This window comes from Entelurus aequoreus, linkage group LG15, assembly GCF_033978785.1.
Source record: "Entelurus aequoreus isolate RoL-2023_Sb linkage group LG15, RoL_Eaeq_v1.1, whole genome shotgun sequence".
Lineage (NCBI taxonomy): Eukaryota > Metazoa > Chordata > Actinopteri > Syngnathiformes > Syngnathidae > Entelurus > Entelurus aequoreus.
Genome location: NC_084745.1, coordinates 16,969,334 through 16,976,949, shown reverse-complemented (window position 1 = coordinate 16,976,949; position 7,616 = coordinate 16,969,334).

Below are 7,616 nucleotides of genomic sequence, written 5' to 3'. Positions count from 1 at the left end.
CATGCAATAGTTTTCCGTATTGGGACCATGATTTCAGTCCTAACTTGTTCACCGGTCCTCATATGGAAGGTACTTTTCCTTGTTGGTGTCTCAAGAAGGGTAGAAATTAGAGATGTCCGATAATATCGCCCTGCCGATATTATCGGCCGATATATGCGTTAAAATGTAATATCGGAAATTATTGATATCGTTTTTTTTATTATCGGTATCGGTTTTTTTTGTGTTTTTTTTTTATTAAATCAACATAAAAAACACAAGATACACTTACAATTAGTGCACCAACCCAAAAAACCTCCCTCCCCTATTTACACGCATTCACACAAAAGGGTTGTTTCTTTCTGTTATTAATATTCTGGTTCCTACATTATATATCAATATATATCAATACAGTCTGCAAGGGATACAGTCCGTAAACACACATGATTGTGCGTGCTGCTGGTCCACTAATAGTACTAACCTTTAACAGTTAATTTTACAAATTTTCATTCATTACTAGTTTCTATGTAACTGTTTTTATATTGTTGTACTTTCTTTTTTATTCAAGAAAATGTTTTTAATTTATTTATCTTATTTTACTAATTTTTTAAAAAAAAGTACCTTATCTTCACCATACCTGGTTGTCCAAATTAGGCATAATAATGTGTTAATTCCACGACTGCATATATCGGTTGATATCGGTATCGGTTGATATCGGTATCGGTAATTAAAGAGTTGGACAATATCGGAATATCGGATATCGGCAAAAAGCCATTATCGGACATCCCTAGTAGAAATACAAGAACACACACACACACACACACACACACACACACACACACACACACACACACACACACACACACACACACACACACACACACACACACACACACACACACACACACACACACACACACACACACACACACACACACACACCACGGAATGAGAACAGTCCACTAATAAGCCAATCACGGTCAGTATTAGCATACAAGTGCAATTTAGCACACTCACTCCTTCTTCCTGTCCGTGCTCCACTGATGCAGAGGCAAAGCACCACCACCGTCTATAACAAGCTCTGAGGTCAGAGCGACAGTTAACCCCTGCAGGATGGGGAGGAGGCGGGCACACCGCCTATGTCTCAAGGACGCTCCCGGCTCTGGATGGATGCTGTTAGCCCTTATCTTGCCTTGTCACGGGGGTGGGGGGAGTCCTGCATCTGCACTAATATGTTTTTCTTGGACAGTCCCTTCCCCATGTGACCCGATATTACAGCGCTTTTTAAGTCCGAAGGATCCCACAAAACTAAATTGTCCAAAATCTATCCTAGATGCTGATGTAAGTGCTTTTAGTAAGTTCTAGTGCGGGGGTCAGCAACCCGCGGCTCTAGAGCCGTTTATCGTCGCCCTAGTGGCTCTTTCAGAGATCTGTAAAAATGGGAAAAGATGAAGAAATTTTTTGTTTTGTTTTGTTTTAATATATTTTCTGTAGGAGAGCAAACATGACACAAACCTCCCTAATTGTTAAAAATCCCGCTGTTTATGTTATACATGCTTCACTGATGAGAGTATTTGGCGAGCACCGTTTTGTCCTACTAATTTCAGCGATCCTTGAACTCATCGTAGTTTGTTTGCATGTACGACTTTCTCCGATGCTGTCACAGAAAGGCGTGTTTTATGCCACTACGTCTTTGTCTCATTTTGTCCACCAAACATTTTATGCTGTGCGTGAATGCACAAAGGTGAGCTTTTTTGACTGTATTGATATACTGGAGTGCTTATCAGGCATATTTGGTCCATCCATGACTGCAAGCTAACCGATGCTAACATGCTATTTAGGCTAGCTGTATGTACATATTGCATCATTATGCCTCATTTGTAGGTATATTTGAGCTCATTTAATTATGTCCTCTTTGTAATTAATTTATATTTACATGTCTCATGACACATTATCTGTATGTAATATTGGCTGCATTTCTGATAGTTGTTTGTGTACCATGTTGTTCCAGACTACAGCAAACGTTACCCAGCCTTTGGCCATTCTGAGCCAGGAATTTCCAGAAGTTATATCATTCTGTGAGAAGCCTCCATTTTACGAATGATTTCCAATGTGGCAAAAATGTGTACAATAAAAATTAAAATGCAACATGTATGTCAACGAAGATTTGCGTCAGCCTTTGATAGTAGGCTAATATAGCTATTACAAACACTTACATAATGTGTTGCCTTCATTATAACACTTATATAAGACTTTTAAAGTCATGTTGATAGTAGGCTATTATAGCTAATATAGACACTTACATCATGTGTTGCGTTCATTATAACACTTATATAAGGCTTTTAAAGTAATTTTGATAGTAGGCTAATATAGCTAATAGAGACATTTACATCATGTGTTGCTTTCATTATAACACTTATATAAGGCTTTTAAAGTCAGTTTGATAGTAGGCTAATATAGCTAATACAAACACTTACATAATGTGTTGCCTTCATTATAACACTTATATAAGACTTTTAAAGTCATGTTGATAGTAGGCTAATATAGCTAATATAGACACTTACATCATGTGTTGCGTTCATTATAACACTTATATAAGGCTTTTAAAGTAATTTTGATAGTAGGCTAATATAGCTAATAGAGACATTTACATCATGTGTTGCTTTCATTATAACACTTATATAAGGCTTTTAAAGTCAGTTTGATAGTAGGCTAATATAGCTAATATAGACACTTACATAATGTGTTGCCTTCATTATAACACTTATATAAGGCTTTTAAAGTCATTTTGATAGTAGGCTAATATAGCTAATATAGACACTTACATCATGTGTTGCCTTCATTATAACACTTATATAAGACCTTTAAAGTCATTTTGATAGTAGGCTAATATAAACACTTACATCATGTGTTGCCTTCATTATAACACTTATATAAGGCTTTTAAAGTCAGTTTGATAGTAGGCTAATATAGCTAATACAAACACTTACATAATGTGTTGCCTTCATTATAACACTTATATAAGACTTTTAAAGTCATGTTGATAGTAGGCTAATATAGCTAATATAGACACTTACATCATGTGTTGCGTTCATTATAACACTTATATAAGGCTTTTAAAGTAATTTTGATAGTAGGCTAATATAGCTTATAGAGACATTTACATCATGTGTTGCTTTCATTATAACACTTATATAAGGCTTTTAAAGTCATTTTGATAGTAGGCTAATATAGCTAATATAGACACTTACATCATGTGTTGCCTTCATTATAACAATTATATAAGGCTTTTAAAGTAATTTTGATAGTAGGCTAATATAGCTAATATAGACACTTATATCGTGTGTTGCCTTCATTATAACACTTATATAAGACTTCTAAAGTCATGTTGATAGTAGGCTAATATAGCTAATATAGACACTTACATCATGTGTTGCGTTCATTATAACACTTACATAAGGCTTTTAAAGTAATTTTGATAGTAGGCTAATATAGCTTATAGAGACATTTACATCATGTGTTGCTTTCATTATAACACTTATATAAGGCTTTTAAAGTCAGTTTGATAGTAGGCTAATATAGCTAATATAGACACTTACATCATGTGTTGCCTTCATTATAACACTTATATAAGGCTTTTAAAGTAATTTTGATAGTAGGCTAATATAGCTAATATAGACACTTATATCGTGTGTTGCCTTCATTTATTATAACACTTATATAAGGCTTTTAATTTTTTGCGGCGCCAGACAGATTTAAAAAAAACATTTTTGGTCCAATATGGCTCTTTCAACATTTTGGGTTGCCGACCTCTGCCCTAAAGGAACCAGGCTGTTTTGTGTGTCTCAGTTTGAGACCAGTAAAAAACCTCGAGCAACACAAGCACGTATGTAACTCAAACATAACGTTGGAACGACATGCGTTTTGACAACGTTTAATCAATGTTGGGTTCTGACGTTGACTTCACCATTGAAATGTGGTCATTTCCCAACCAATATTTTACAACACTAACACAACATTGAAACAACATGCTTTTTGACGACATTTATACTGTACAATGTCAGGTTGTGACGTTGATTTGACCATTGAAATTTGGTCATTTTCCAACCAACAACGTGGATCCAACGTTAGACATCAACATTGTCTCAATTTACAAATACAACTATTTTGCAATGTTGTTTAGAGGTCAGTTTTAAAAAAACATATACAGTCTTTATTTCCATGACTATTTACATTGTAGATTGTCACTGAAGGCATCAAAACTATGAATGAACACATGTGGAGTTATGTACTTAACAAAAAAAGGTGAAATAACTGAAAACATATTTTATATTCTAGTTTCTCTGATTACTATTTTGCACATTCTTGGCACATTCTCTCGATGAGCTTCCACCACACCTGTGAAGTGAAAACCATTTCAGGTGACTACTTCTTGAAGCTCATCAAGAGAATGCCAAGAGTGTGCAAAACAGTAATCAGAGCAAAGGGTGGCTATTTTGAAGAAACTAGAATATAAAACATGTTTTCAGTTATTTCACCTTTTTTTGTTAAGTAAATAACTCCACATGTGTTCAGTCATAGTTTTGATGCCTTCAGTGACAATGTACAATGTAAATAGTCATGACAATAAAGAAAACACATTGAATGAGAAGGTGTGTTCAAACTTTTGGCCTGTTGCCTGCTGGGAGTCCATGGGTGCGTGTTTGTCTGTAAGCCAGGAAGGCGCTCTATTCGGCGTCAGAGAAAAGAGTCAACCATCCCAGGTGTCCTTGAAGAAGGGGGAAGGGATTTCAGAGCTTCTTTCAGTGCAATGGTCTTTGCTTGGGTATTTACAGCAAGGCCAGTGTAGAGGGAGCCAATTTGTTTTGGTTAAAGGCGAGCAGACACATTCCAATGGTTTGTCTGCTCTCGTTGTCCGTTCAGGTCATAATTTCGCCTTGCAGAGCGGGAAGCTTCTTCGAGATGTTATCCAGTTTGTGATTCAATTCAGAAATCATTAAAGTAGGAGTGCCCACAGGTCACAACGTGCAGCATCTGGGCTCCTTGAACGTCTGCTATTGTTTTCCATATTTGCCGGTAGACCAATCAGCAGATGACCTGTTATCTTTGACGGAAAGAATCGCCAATCTCCACTTCTCCCAAGAGTCCAGCGTGTGTCCAGCAGCAAACTTTCAGTCAGGACAGGGAGGTTCTCTGGATCTGAGCTTCTCGTGAGATGATCTTCTCAATTGCATTGAGAGACCAGGTTATTAAATCCATGTTTTAGATTTCGGAAAAGAGTGTAAAAGAGAGGCTTTTAGAAAATGAAGACAAGACAAGAGAAAGCAGTAAACAGGAGAGATAATGGAGAGGGAGGGTTAGCATCGGCCTTCATTGAGAGCCAGAAGATGAAAGAGATGTCATATAACATCACAACAACGTAACATTAGGTAGTGCGACCGAGTTACGCAAACATTAGCAAAAATAGCATAGCTGTGTTAGCTACATGCTAACATTGCACCCACATTTGAACCGCAATGTCATGCTAGATCAGTCTATTCAAAGACATTGATTAAACATACAGCTTCATTTTAGGATGTGTAGCGAAGCCTGCATTTTGTTTCTTGGAAAAATGGTGGCTTACAATTCTGCTACATAATTTGGTTGTAAAATAATGAAGCAATGTTTTTTTTTTTCAACACTTTTAAAGTTTATTTTTATTTTTAACAAAGCTAACATTTGCTGTTTACTATTACAATATTATCTTTTGAATTCACTTTATACACTCAAATTAAAAAAAGGATAGCAGAGCTCCAAGCTTTGTTTTAGGATGTGTAGCAAAGCCTTTTAAAAAATATTTTTAAAAAAAGGTGGTCCTCTGTGATGTCGTGGGAGTATGATACTTTTTGAACATCATTCAAACATCACTTTTGCATTATAAAGGAGTAATTGTCACGGGAGCGCTTGGTTGCCATTGATGTGACCCCAACATACAGAGACAATATGCTTATTGCAGATAAGGAGGTCTTTTACGACTAAAGGCAGGCACAAATTAAAAAAAAAACTGAACCAGTGTCGCCTTGATAAACCTTCCTGGTTAGTGATCAGAGGCAGTTGAGCCCCTTGGTCACTAATCAAGAGCACTTAGAAACAAGAAGTCACAAGACGACATCAAAACAGGAAGTGGAACAAAAATAAGAGCGCTAGACAGGAAGAAACACTAAACAACACGTGGATGTTGACAGCAATGTCGTCAAACATGCATTGGATTGCATTAAAGGGTGTACCTAATGAAGTGTCCAGTCCCTGTGTTTGCTCATCGACAGTGCCAAACGAGACACTTCGTAGCAAACGCATGAAGATGAAGAGATGAGGGCTTCACTTTTGGTCAGGCGTCAGGTTTGCGGCTGCCATGCGGCTTCTTTAACCCCAGCGAGCGGGCGCCGGTGGCTCTGTGACCTTTAAATCTCTGTTATTCCACCCCTGGCTTCAGCGGGCCGGGCCTCAATTTCTCAGCTGGGATTGCAGGACGGGAATCAATTTAGCACGCGCTGCCGAGACTGCTCGGCGGGATAAACATGATCAAGTCCACTGCAAGACACACACACACACACACACACACACACACACACACACACACACACACACACACACACACACACACACACACACACACACACACACACATACACATCAGCAGTACAGCGAGCACACGCACAGAAAGTGATGCTTTTGGTCTTTTTTTCCACGCAGCTGCAGGACATATTGATGCTGCCTTCAATGACGCCTGGGACATTGTTGGGGGGCAGTTCTGCTCACAGTGGTGATTTTTTTTCTTGTTGTGAGAAAACGATGAGGCACACACCAATCTTACTCTCTGACGTCATTCAATATTTCTACTACAGTAAATGTACCAAACCCCATGGACATGAAATAGCCTCAATATATATGATGCATAATTTACTGTATAATGTACCAAAGTAAACATATACGCAGATCACGCGCTGTGCATCGAGCCCTGCGATCCGTGGGGGCACCCGTTTATTTTGCACCAAAAAAAAATTATGTTACGATTTCATCCCCAAAGTTTTTCTTTGTTGTAGTTTGATATTTTTTTCTTTCTTTTTTTTCTGTATGTTAATAAGGATACAATGTTATGCGGAGGTGTACTTATAACAATTTTATAGACATCTGATGCAATTTACAGTTGTAATATTTATAAACATACCACATGGAAAACAAATAGTTAGCATATATCATGTATAATATTTACAAATTTTCTCGATATATTTATTTACTTGTAGCGGGCCAAAAAAAAAGTAAATTTAGGGCCATTTTAATAGAGTTTTTCTTTGTTCTCGGTTGATTTTTTTTTTTTTTTTTTTTTCTGTATGTTAATAAGGATACAATGTTATGCGGAGGTGTACTTATAACAATTTTATAGACATCTGATGCAATTTACAGTTGTAATATTTATAAACATACCACATGGAAAACAAATAGTCAGCATATATCACGTATAATATTTACAGTTTTTCTCGATATATTTATTTACTTGTAGCGGGCCAAAAAAAAAGTAAATTTAGGGCCATTTTAATAAAGTTTTTCTTTGTTCTATGTTGATATTTTTTATTTCTTTTTTTTTCTGTATGTTAATAAGG